Genomic DNA, 13,943 nt, shown 5'->3' with positions numbered 1-13,943 from the left:
AATGATGTACTTGGGTTCGAGTTTGTCAGGGGCATAGGGATGTAGCCATGGATAGCAAAGGCAACCAAAACTTCAGAGTTTGTTGTAGTTGGGAAGTATTCCAAAATGTTTGAAGTATGGAGACTCATTATTAAGGGCAGGTGTAGGCATGTGATTTATAATGTAAACAACGTGGAAAATGCAAATAACTAATAGGATAGAGGCATGGAAGCATGAGAAAGAAGGGAGAGACCGGTTTCTACAATGTGTCGTTGTTGACATTTGCCAAAATCGTTATGCTTAGGAGCGTGCAGAGGGGAGGTGAGATGAGAGATGCTATTAATAGTGAAAAATGACGATAGGGTTTGTCGGCAGAGAGGCAAAAATCTAGACGAGCTAAGAGAAAGAGATGATTTGTCAGTTTCACAGAGTATGTGTTAATAGGCAGACAGAGGCAAAAATCTGGACGAGTTAAGAGAAAGAGATGATTTGTTGGCCAAGGTAGAGGAAGACAGGAGGAAAGTTGAAGATCAGCTAAAATGGAAGAAGGAACAGTTCAAACACCTAGAAGAAGCCCATAACAAGCTATAGAACCAGTTCAAGGTGAGTAAGAATGAATAAGAGCAAGCAAAATCTATGTTGCTCAATGAGGTTTCTTCACTACAGATACGATTAGAATATCAGATCCAAATTACAGGAGATCTTGAAAACCGTCTGAAAATATGCCACCAAGCCTTCGCTCATGAAGAAACCCAAAAAAAACACATGGAAATTGAAATTTCAGAGTTCAAAACACGCTTTGGAAATATTTTTTTTCTGAATGCCAGGAATAGGATGCAAAGTCACAATTGGATCGATTGAACTTGCAGAGAGAAAATGAAGTCGCAGCTATTAGACATTTATTGGGAACAAAGGAGTCATTTTTTAAGGAAACGAGCAGGAAAATTCGAGGAAGAAAACGAAGAGTTGTTGGCTTCCTCAAAGAACTCCAAGAAGCTAGAATTCAGGAAGCTAGAAGTTCCTCTTCTCTGTTGAAACTGCAAAACAAGCTCAAAAGTGTGGGGCAGATGCACAAGGAGTTTTCAGCAAATCTATAGGCTGAAGGTTTACCATTCTTCAGCTATGCAGTTGAAGTTGCAGCATGAGGAGGTTTCCGTGATGTTACTTCTATTGAAATCTGGAATGTATGAGGTCCAACCAAAACTTGCAAATGTTGAGGCTGAACTTGACCTCGACGAGAAGGAGAGGGTCGAAAATCTTTCTGTCCTGAGGCAGTAGCTGGAAATGAAAAATACTGCTCTAGCCAAGGTTCAGAGAGACAATGCAGAAAAACGTGAAAGGACAAGAGGGTTGAAACCTTAAAGCAACTTGAGGATAAGCATCAGTTGGCACAGAAAGAATTCAATAGATGCAAAGAAATGCTCCAGGAATCATTCGGGTGTCAACTCCAGTTAAAAGTGCAATGTTTGCAGGTGCACAATGATTCAAAAGCGAAAATTAGAGAAGTATGTGAGGCTTTAGATGTGACAAATTCTAAACTTGCAGAAGAACGCGAGAGTTATAAAGAAAGGCTTCAAGAAGGATCTAGATGTCAAACACACTTGGAAGAACAAACATTGCAGGTGGAAAATGAATCTAGAGAGAAACTTGAAGTTTGTAAAGTTTCAGATAAAACAAAATCTTAAGAGTGAAAAGACAAATTTATGTAGAGAGTGAAACTTCTCTTATTGCGCTAGTGAAGGTTGGAAAATTTTGCAAGCAAGAGAAAGATGACCTCGCATGTATAACCCAAAAGAAAGAAGGGAGAATAGTTGATCTCCAGCAGCAGATAGTGACACTACAGAAAGAGATTGAGTTGCTGGAAGAAGAATCAATCCGAAAGGAATTGTAAGGTATTGCATTTGCATGCAGAGAGAAAATGGAGCATGAGAAGGAGAATCTTTGCAGCTTGTAAAGGACAAATATTATAGATAAATGGTCTCAAACAGGTAGCGAGATAAATGGAAGAAGATTTTAATAGCTCATTGAATTCCTTTTCCTCAGAGCTTGCTGAGAAGTGCACAGCTGATGAGATTCTTGGAAAGGAGAGTCTTTTGACCTTGATAACTCTTCAGATTTTGAAGGCAGTGATGGACTCTTTGACTCTCTAAGAGGGAACAAGTCTTTTTCCTTCTCCAGAAACCCAAGTGGAAGGAAAGCATCTGGAAATGAAGAATTTGACTGATCATATGGAGGCAAGGCTGAAAGCATCAGAAGTTCTGAATGTTGAGCTTAAGAGTGAAAAACAAATTTGTCTTCATGCAAATTGACTATCACCCACCAAATCCTTAATGCAACCCTACAGTATTTTCGCTAGCACACGAGCCAAAAGCTTATTGGGGTTGCTTACTAGAGAAATGGGTATATAGTCTTCGATGCCAAAACTTCTTAAAGAAGTTCAAATTGAAACCGTTCGGTCCAGGCGCCTGAGATCCATCAGCCGACTTAATGGCTGCCCATATTTCATCCCCTGAAAATGGGGCATCTATTTCTCTTCTAGAGATAGGCCTCAGCATGTTGAACTGAACACTCAGCCTTTTAACTGGGATAAAATTTTTAGTATTAAAACTATCTCGAAAATGGTTTTCAAATGTCATCGATGTTTCGTTTCGTTCAACACCATAACCCCAACCCGAATGAGTGAAATGTGATTTCTCCTACCTCTTAAGACTACTGTAAAATGAAAATACTTTGAATTTATGTTGCCTTCATTAAAACACTTGAGTCTTGATTTTTACATCCACTCTTTCTATCTTTTCGATATTTCTCTCGAAGTTTAAATTTAAGAACACAAATCTCCTCCACCGTATCACTATTGATGTTTGAGACCAAGATAGAGGCTTTAAAAGGCTCAATTTTGTGTTCTAAATCCAAATTAGAGCCTAGATCAATTAGTCTCTTTTCTTTGACCCAAAAATTTGTAGCAATCTTTATCTCCTTCAGAAGCACACTAAGCTCTTTCCTTTTGCATAAAGAAGTAATTGATTCAACCAATTCAACGTAGTCTTGGTTGTCCGGCCAGTGCAAAAACCACTTGAACGTACTTTTAGCATGAGTTTCTTTATCCTCCTTTAGCATAATGGGATTATGATCCAACAAACTTCTTGGTAAAGTATACTATTTTAGATTTCGAACATACAATAACACCTCCGACAAAATGAGAAACTTGTCCGATCTGTAAGTTGAAGTAGAAGCACCCCCTCGCATCTTGATAAAAGGACTCCCTGATATTGGTAAATCTACCAAGCTCCTGTTCTGAATAAACTCAACAAAAATCTCCATGAAACTCACGTTGTCGATAGCCCTACATTTATCCCCTTCTTTTTTTATTGTGTTGAAATTCCTTTTTTTTTCTCTACAGTCAAGTCATTAAGGGCATTACATTTATCATCAAAATGTTTAATTTTAAATGAGGCATACATCCTTCTAATGCCAAAAATTTGTTGTTTAAAGTCTTTTTCTCCACACTAAAATGTTGAAAGTCCAAGTTAATTGTCAAACTTGGGGGCACCGAAAGTGCACAATTAATGGCACCAAAAAAGTAGTCAGCAATTGTGGAAAAATTTGCAAGGGTAAAATTACACTTTTAGCCCCTAGACTTTAGGGTATTTACAAATTAGTCCTTATGATTCAACTATAAATAACCTAGGTTATTTAGTTTCAAAACCATCCCAAAGCATTCTAGCTTTCTTCCAATACTAGAGAGAATTTAGAGAGTTTCTTGAGAGTTGTTTTCTCCTTTTTATCGAGAGAGGATTATCATTGTTTTCTCCTTGGTAGATCGAGAGATGTTGTAATTCCTATTTTCTCATAGTGAAATTCTTCTACCGTTGCCCGTGGTTTTTACCCTATTTTATTTAGGGGTTTTCCACGTAAATTGTGTGTCTCTTTTTATCTTCATTTTTATTTTCTCAAATTATCAGTTACGATTTTGCTCTATCCGATAGCCGTCTTCCGCAACAATTGGTATCCGAGCCAGATTGGAGTGTGTAATATCTGCTTATTGTCTTTGTGGTTGCCACCAAAAGGTGGATCCTCCAACATAAGAAAGTAAGAAGGTATTACCCATTCTTTGAAGGTTCCAGAGAACTATTCACGATAGTGAAATAGTGGGAGCTATTCGTAATAGAAGCTATGGCAACGAAATTTGATATTGAAAAGTTCAATGGGAGAAATTTCTCATTGTGGAAATTAAAGATGAAGGCCATCCTGAGGAAAGACGGTTGTTTAGCGGCTATCAATGAAAGGCCGGTGGATTTCACAGATGACATCAAATGGAACGAGATGGACGGGAATGCTATGGCAAACTTTCATCTAGCATTAGCAGATGAAGTATTGTCAAGCATCGAGGAGAAGAAGACAGCTAAGGAGATATGGGATCATCTCACAAAACTGTACGAGGCCACATCGTTGCACAATAAAATTTTCCTTAAGAGGAAATTGTACACTCTCCGTATGCCAGAATCTACTTCAGTGACGGAGCACTTAAATACACTGAACACCTTATTTTCTCAGCTTACATCCTTAAGCTGTAAAATAGGAGAACAAGAACGTGCTGAACTTCTACTTCAAAGTCTACCGGATTCGTATGGTCAACTCATCATCAACTTGACAAACAATAATGTCACTAGTCTAGTCTTCGATGACGTTGCAGTTGCTGTTCTACAAGAAGAAAATCGGTGCAAGAACAAGGAAGACAGACAAGTAAATCTGTAACAAGCAGAAGCGTTGACAACGATGAGAGGGAGATCAACAGAACGTGGCCAAAGCAGCAGTCATAAACATGGTAGATCGAAGTCGAGGAGAAAGAAGAATTTAAAGTGCTACCACTGTGGAAAGAAGGGTCACTTGAAGAAGGATTGTTGGAGTCTAAATAAAAACTCCAATCCACAAGGCAATACCGCAAACACTTCAGATGATGGAGATGCTCTATGTTGTGAAGCGTCAACCACCGTGGAAGGCAGAAAATGTTTTGCAGATATATGGCTCATTGATTCTGGAGCAACATATCACATGACCTCAAGAAGAGAATGGTTTCATCATTATGAACCTGTCTCAGGAGGATCTCTGTATAGTTGCAATGATCATACCTTAGAGATCGTTGGCGTGGGAACCATCAAATTGAAGATGTATAATGGAACAATTAAAGTTGTTCGAGATGTGAGGCACGTGAAAGGTCTGAAGAAAAATTTATTATCCTACGGATTGTTGGATAATAATGCAAGCAAGATTGAAACACAGAAAGGAATCATGAAGGTGTTCCGTGGAGCGCTTGTGGTGCTGAAAGGCGAAAAGATAGCTGCAAACTTGTACATGCTGAAGGGAGAGACTTTGCTAGAAGCAGAAGCCTCTGTTGCCTCATGTAGTTCTGATTCTGCAATGCTATGGCATAAGAAACTTGGACACATGTCAGAACAAGGAATGAAAGTCCTTGTGGAGCAAAAGCTACTTCCCAGCTTAACAAAGGTATCACTTCCTTTGTGTGAGCATTGTATAACAAGTAAGCAACACCGGTTGAAATTCAACACATCAAATTCTAGAGGCAAAAGTATTCTAGAATTGGTTCACTCTGACGTATGGCAAGCACCGGTCACATCCCTAGGCGGAGCAAAATACTTTGTCTCATTTATTGATGACTACTCCAGGAGATGTTGGGTGTACCCTATTAAGAAGAAGTCAGATGTGTTTGCAACTTTCAAAAACTTCAAAGCGCGGGTGGAACTTGATTCTGGAAATAAGATCAAGTGTTTCAGAACAGATAATGGAGGAGAATACACAAGCGAAGAATTTGATGACTTTTTCAAGAGAGAGGGCATCAAAAGACAGTTCACAGTGGCGAACACTCAACAAAATAGAGTGGCAGAGCGGATGAACAGAACCTTGTTAGAAAGAACATGAGCAATGTTGAGGGATGCAGGCCTAGAAAAATCATTCTGGGCAGAAGCAGTCAATACCACCTGTTATTTGGTGAATAGAGCTCCATCAACTGCAATAGAGCTGAAGACACCAATGGAGATGTGGACTGGTAAACCAGCTGATTATTCAAACCTCCATGTATTTGGAAGTATTGTGTACGTGATGTACAACTCCCAAGAAATTTCGAAGTTGGATCCAAAATCCAGGAAATGCAAATTCTTGGGGTATGCTGATGGAGTAAAGGGGTATCGCTTGTGGGATCCCACTACCCGCAAAGTGATCATTAGCAGGGATGTTATCTTTGTAGAAGATAAGCTACAAAGAAAAGAAGACGATGCTAGCGCTAAAAAGTCAGAGACTACTCATATACATGTGGAAAAGGAGGTTGAACAAGGAGATTCTTCTGAATCAGAACCAGCTCATGATGAACAAGAACTAGAGAGTTCTGAAGCTCCAATAACTCGTCAATCAGATCGTGTGAGAAGACGTCCCAATTGGCACTCAGATTATGTTATAGAAGGTAATATTACATACTGTCTTTTAACAGAGGACGGTGAGCCATCAACATACCAGGAGGCAATAAACAGCTCAGATGCTTCATTATGGATGATGGCGATGCAAGAAGAAATCGAAGCCCTTCATAAAAATAATACATGGGACCTTGTGCCACTACCACAAGGAAGGAAGCCAATAGGTAACAAATGGGTCTTCAAAATCAAGCGAAATATTGACGATCAAGTGGAGAGGTACCGTGCAAGACTGGTGGTCAAAGGATATGCTCAAAAAGAAGGTATTGATTTCAATGAAATTTTTTCTCCCGTGGTTCGACTAACAACAGTTCGAGTACTCTTGGCAATGTGTGCTACATTAAACTTACATCTAGAGCAGCTAGATGTTAAAACAACTTTTCTTCATGGAAATCTTGAAGAATAGATTTATATGCTCCAGCCTGAAGGTTTTGAAGAAAAAGAAAAGAAGAACTTGGTTTGCAGGTTGAACAAATCTCTGTACGGTCTAAAGCAGGTGCCAAGGTGTTGGTATAAGAGATTTGATTCCTTCATTATGTGCCTTGGATACAACAGACTTAATGCAGACCCTTGTGCTTATTTCAAGAGGTCTGGTGATAACGATTTTGTTATATTGCTGTTGTATGTGGATGACATGTTGGTTGCAGGACCCAACAAAGATCATATTGAAGAATTAAAGGCACAACTGGCTAGGGAATTTGAAATGAAGGACTTGGGATCAGCAAACAAGATTCTAGGGATGCAAATTCACCGAGACAGAAGTAATAGGAAGATTTGGCTTTCATAAAAGAATTACTTGAAGAAGATCTTGTCACGATTCAACATGCAAGATTGTAAGCCAATTTCTACCCCTCTTCCTATTAACTTCAAATTATCCTCCAGTATGAGTCCTAGCAGTGAAGAAGAGAGGATGAAGATGTCTCGAGTACCGTATGCATCAGCAGTGGGAAGTTTAATGTTCGCTATGATATGCACAAGACCAGACATTGCACAAGCAGTGAGAGTGGTTAGTAGGTACATGGCGAATATAGGCAAAGAGCATTGTAATACAGTAAAGAGGATCCTGAGATACATCAAAGGGACCTCAAATATTGCATTATATTACGGAGGATCAAACTTACTAATCAATGAGTATGTAGATTCTGACTATGCAGGGGATTTGGATAAAAGCAAATCTACTATAGGATATGTGTTCAAAATTGCTGGTGGAGCTGTAAGTTGGGTTTCAAAATTGCAGTCAGTTGTGGCTACGTCAACAACAGAAGCAGAATATGTAGCAGCTACACAAGCCAGTAAAGAAGCAATTTGGTTGAAGATGTTATTGGAGGAGCTTGGGCACAATCAAGAGCATGTTTCTCTTTTCTGTGACAGTCAAAGCGCCTTGCATCTAGCAAGGAATCCAGCATTTCATTCAAGGACAAAACACATACGAGTTCAGTATCACTTCATTCGTGAAAAGGTGGAAGAAGGAACAGTAGATATGCAGAAGATCCATACCAAAGACAATATAGCAGATTTCATGACAAAGGCGATTAACGCTGATAAATTTACTTGGTGTCGATCCTCTTGTGGCCTGTCAGAAACGTAAGCAACATGATGGTATAAGGTAGAAAGAATGGTGTGAAGATATGATTGTTCCAATCAAATCTTCAAGTGGGAGATTGTTGAAAGTCCAAGTTAATTGTCAAACTTGGGGGCACCGAAAGTGCACAATTAATGGCACCAAAAAAGTAGACAGCAATTGTGGAAAAATTTACAAGGGTAAAATTACACTTTTAGCCCCTAGACTTTAGGGTATTTACAAATTAGTCCTTATGATTCAACTATAAATAACCTAGGTTATTTAGCTTCAAAACCATCCCAAAGCATTCTAGCTTTCTTCCAATACTAGAGAGAATTTAGAGAGTTTCTTGAGAGTTGTTTTCTCCTTTTTATCGAGAGAGAATTATCATTGTTTTCTCCTTGGTAGATCGAGAGATGTTGTAATTCTTATTTTCTCATAGTGAAATTTTTCTACCGTTGCTCGTGATTTTTACCCTATTTTATTTAGGGGTTTTCCACGTAAATTTTGTGTCTCTTTTTATCTTCATTTTTATTTTCTCAAATTATCAGTTACGATTTTACTCTATCCGATAGCCGTCTTCTGCATCATAAAAAAAATTAAAATCCTATATTGAAATTAGTCGCCCGGCGCTTCCTCGAAAGCATAACAGAAATCTCTTCATAATTCCTCCCTCTGAAACATTTTATTAAACTAGGATTTACAGGCGATAACTTCGACTCTTGAATTAAAATCATCATCACTTCTCTATTCGAAATAATCCTATTTACTATTCTCACATTTTTCGCCTTTCTCGTTCCTCTCACAGTTCAAGTTAAAACTGAAAAAAAATCATACATAATATTTATCAAACACAAGAATCGACACACATGTGTCTTCAACACCATTCTTCTCTCTCAAGATCCTCGAGTCTCTTCCCGACCTCCCTCTTGGATGCTTGGAACTCAAAGCCTAAAATTTTTCAAACTGCAAAGGTGGCTTCAGCTTCTGATATGGCCTCTTGACTTTCAACCACGTCTTTTAGTATTTCCTTTCCTCGTTTTGCTATAGCCTTACATTTTTTCTTTCTTTTTTGGCATCTTTCACTCCTTTTGACACGTGTGCCTTTTGAATACGGTTTCAGACTTCTATACTATGTGGATTCCTTTCTATTAGGCCCATAAGATGGTGCGCTTTGGACAGGGTCTGCCATCGCTGCTGGGGAAGAAATTTCTAGATTATCTAGTACTTCGATTAAGATTTTTTCAATTGGGCTCCATTGAAAACGGTAAAGCCCAAATTATTCCACTTGACTTCCCCGCTATTGCTTGAAGCCCCACACCCAACCCATTTGTCAAAATTGGATAACCTACTACCCGAAAGGATAGAAACCTCATGAAGCCCCTCACTTCTTGATAAAACTTGGTCCATGGTGTTTGGATTTTCCATGGAAACGAAAGGGTACCTTCTAGACTCATTCTTCTCGGCTTGACACATTATACTATCTTCAGCAGGCTTGCCATGATTTTCCCTTTTATCCACATCTTCATTTACAACGTCTAGACAACTTGGAAATCTAGTCGCTACGTTAAGTTATTCTCTATATGACCAACAAGAGACAAGCCATCAATAAAAATCTGATAATCATCGAATTCCTTAGTATGGATCTTAATTGGTGCACAATTACCATTGACATTGAATAAAACTCTATTCGGGATGATTGACTTTCTATATAGACACCAAAACTTTTGTTATGTCAAAATGATTGCGATTCCTACTTTCCTCATCGATCATCAACACCACCCGCTTAGACTTATAAGATCGTGAAAGAATTTGTCATTCCAGAATTTAAGAGGAACGTCATGCAACACCACCCAGATTTTTATTCTCTTTTTCCCATCGAATCCTTCCAACATTTCTAGTTCTTCAAACCATGTATTGATCAAATCATCTCACTATTCTAACACCTATTGAGTTTGGACATATTTGAAAACTATAATACTACCAATAACCCAAACCATGGGCTCACTTTTACATCAAATCCCTCATATCACAGATTATCTTGAACAATTTCTATGTTATACATTCTTTTAATCATACCGATAAGGTATTGGCTCTTCCATGCTTGCTCTAATTTTAAAATATATACAGATTCTTTGTTTGGATCCAACTGGATTTCTGGATTCGCTTATATATCATCCACCATCCTTACAGAAACGACATCCTCGTGCTTATAATAACTCGTACCATCAAACCTCTCCATACCTTCTTGTGCCTTCGCAATTAGAATGCTAACGCCCAATAAAGCTTATTTGAAAGTTCTAGAATCCTTTAGAATCAAGTGTTTTCTCTAAACTTTTACTTCACTATCAACTCTTTTCTGAATACTCTTTCTAACCTTTTTTGTCCCAGAAAACCCTAATGATAAATATATCAGTCTGTCATCTCCTCTTTCCACTACTCGAGTAGCTTCTTGCTACATCTAACGAAACCAAAAGTTGACATCTTTTAAGCCCTTTTTAGATTTTTGTATGCAATGAACACGTTTAGATCTTCCTCCTACTCAATGAAGGCTTTTTTCAATGTTAATCGATGCACCCTTTTGCTGACGTTTTCAACAAAAACTATATACCCCCTGTTGCGCCAAGCATCCACATTCTTCACCTGTGCAGAGCCTCTTTCACCCGACCTATGGTGATACCACCCCGATGTTCTCCTTCACTGAGACTTTTCCCATTCTACTCTCAATTTCATTAAATTATTAATTTATAAATTATATTGATTAAATATGATTAATGTTGAAGTAGAAAGATTGATGAATTAGACTTGATTTAAATTAAAACCCATGAATATTTCCAATCATAGGTTATTCTGCATCCTTAGAAAAGTTTGTCAAAAGGTGCAGTTTTCATTAGTTATTTTGGATTAAATATTTATAAATTATATTGATTGATTCTAATAGTAAAAAACATTATATTGATTTAATATGATTATAGTTGAAGTAGAAAGATTGATGAATTCGACTTGATTTAAAGAAAAAGCCATGAATATTTCCAATCATAGGTTATTGTGGATCCTTGAAAAGTTCGTCAAAAGATGTAGTCTTCGTTTTTTTTTGGATTAGGTATGACCACCTTTAAATATTGTTTGTGTCTAACACCGGAATCATATTCAGATTCAGAATTAGATTACGCGCGGAGAAGATTTGAGCACCCCATTACACCAAAAAATTACTACATTTAAGTAGCTATACCGTATTAAAAGAAAATGGTCACAGTGACGAGATTAGTAAAAAGATGAATAAATGCGTGTTATCCTTCATATCTTAGGGCTTAAAGCTTCAATCATTGATTGACAAGGGAATTCCTATAAAGATTGGCTGGAATGGGCAGCTTCTCAGATAGACTTGGTTGGACTTTCCAGGCTCCTTGTGCTTCTGTAGAATGTGTGGAACTGAAGGAACAAATGACTCCATGATGAAGAGATGCAAAATGAGAGGGAAGTGATGGATGCCTCTTGAGGACTATGCGCAGAATTCGCTGAAGCCAATACATGCTAAAGCTTTTCCACTTCCCACCAAAGTTCGATAAAATCTCCCATCTAGAGTTGCCCAAAACTAAATTCTGTAAAGATCAATGTCGATGGGGCTTTTAACATCTCAAAAACCACAACTGCAAAATGTATCGTTGCCAAATATCACAAAGAGATGGTACTTGGGGGCATGTGCTGCCAAATTGACCCACCCTTCAAAGCGGAATCGATAGATTTGGTAGCCTTCACATAAGGGCTAATGTTCACGATTGAGAATGATTGGATGTACGCAATTATTTAAGGCGGCGCGATTTTCATGGTAAACAGACTTTCCAACAGAAGTGAAGCAGTTTCAACCATTATATTGTTACTCAACGAAACACATGATATTCTAGTTAGAAATCGAGAACTTAAAGTGTTTTACGTCAACCTATTGTTACTCAACGAAACACACGATATTCTGGCTAGAAATCGAGAACTTGAAGTGTTTTACGCCAACCGTGAGGTAAATTGAGTTGCTCATTTCCTAGCGCAATGGGCTATGTCGAGACCCAATTCGTATTGGTTTTACTATGATGAACTCAAATGTATTAAGGATATTGTTATATTGGATGCCATTGACATATAATGAATTCTCCTCTTTAAAAAAATATATTGAAAATTGTTTTTTATTATTATTTTTTATATTAAAAAGCAAAAAGTTACAAAAAAAAAGGAACATATTAAGTGGTTCAGGTGGTTAAAGAAAGTGTTATTTCCTTTTGAGATCTCAAATTCGAGTAGTTATGTTTATAGAATGTGTATATGTTTTTAATAATTAAAAAATATAAACAAATATTATCAGGTTATTAAAAAAAGCAATCCTGCAAAAAATTGTTCTAATTATATTTAAAAAATTGAGAATTCATGAGATCTAAAAAAAGTACGAGTATTTTTACTAAATTTATTTTAAAAAAATTAAAATAATAAATATGGTTGTAACCATAGTTATTAAAACCAGACCGGACCGGCCGGTTCGACCAGTTGAATCGGGAATCGGTTGCCTATCCGGTCCGGTCACCCTATAAAACCAGTTTTGCAACGAACCAGTCAAGAACCGGCAAAACCAGTGTGAACCGGCCGATTCACCAGTTCTGGTTTTTTTTTTTTTAAATCAAACCAAACGACGTCATTTGTTATGATTTTTTTCAGCCCCAAATTTATTTTCTGATTATGATGATTGATACTTGTATCAATTATATACTTTTTTTATTTAATTGTTGATGAATTTCATTAGGTATTGACCTTAAATATTATGTTGTAGTTGATTTGAATCATTTTGTTTCACTTGATTTTATGGTATTTAACTTATATATGTTATGACTTGTGATATTTTTATACTTTTTTAATATCGTGAACTTAAAAAGAGTGTTATATATATATTAATATTACTTTTAATATTATGTAAAATTTAAAAAAAAATTATTTTATATAAATCGGTTCAACGCGATTCAACCACGATTCAACCAGTGAGCTAATACTTTTATCGATTTAAGGTCCGGTCCGATTTTAAAAACATTGGTTGTAACTATATGTGAGATATCCATATGAATAATTGTTTTGGGGCGAGAGCCATTGATGTGGGATTGGGCTATCCATTTTAATATTTGCTTTGGGTCTACATTAATGCTTCTCTTTGTTTTAGATTTACTCCAATTTCTTAGGTGGTATTTGATTTAAGGAAAAGTAACCCATTGATTATAGTAGTATCACATGCTGTGTCAACAATATATATATATATAGTAGCGTCACAAGAATTTTAAAATGATAAATTTATTATTTAAAAATTTACGACTCATTTGTTCGTCAACACGAGTATTAACGCTATATGAGGACGAATTTGAATCTTGATTTTCATCGTATACTAATAAATATTTTTATTATTATTTTGAGGTGATTATAAAACAATATATGTTAATGATTTTTCTTAGTTATTGACAATGTATACACATACTACGGATATAATTATTTGAATTTGATTCCTCTAAAAAGAATCATATTTATTTTTATCAATGAGATGACTCAATAGATTCAGATGCAAATAATTGAATGAATTCTATATTAATAAGTTATATCATAACCTCATAATAACTTTAGCCATTTTTTTTCACACGAATCGACTGGGATTTCAAACCTCATTTCCATACTTTTTTTGTTCAATCGTTATAGCATACATGTTGGCTTCTTCTTCTTTCCACCTTGGGCTGACATTTGTACATTCACTGAATCTTTTTCTTTTGAAATTTGGAATCTTTTTCTTTTGAAATTTGGAATATATTTTGTTCTTGTGAGTTCTGTCTTCCACCTCATTGTCTGTCATCCTCAAGCATATTTGAAAGGCAGAAAGACTTGTATGTTGGAATTTACCATTT

The 13,943-nt window shown here is 36.8% G+C and overlaps 1 pseudogene; it reads left to right on the top strand.

Annotated features, from left to right (window-relative positions):
- The first annotated feature begins 212 nt into the window (after positions 1–212).
- LOC120119141 lies at positions 213–1,870 on the top strand (annotated as a pseudogene).
- Positions 1,871–13,943: the final 12,073 nt, after the last annotated feature.

Source organism: Hibiscus syriacus, unplaced genomic scaffold, assembly GCF_006381635.1.
Source record: "Hibiscus syriacus cultivar Baekdansim isolate YM2019G1 unplaced genomic scaffold, ASM638163v2 tig00110331_pilon, whole genome shotgun sequence".
In the NCBI taxonomy this organism is placed as follows: Eukaryota; Viridiplantae; Streptophyta; class Magnoliopsida; order Malvales; family Malvaceae; genus Hibiscus; species Hibiscus syriacus.
Note: the sequence above shows the minus strand (reverse complement) of the source record. Positions and strands in the feature narration are given on the sequence as shown.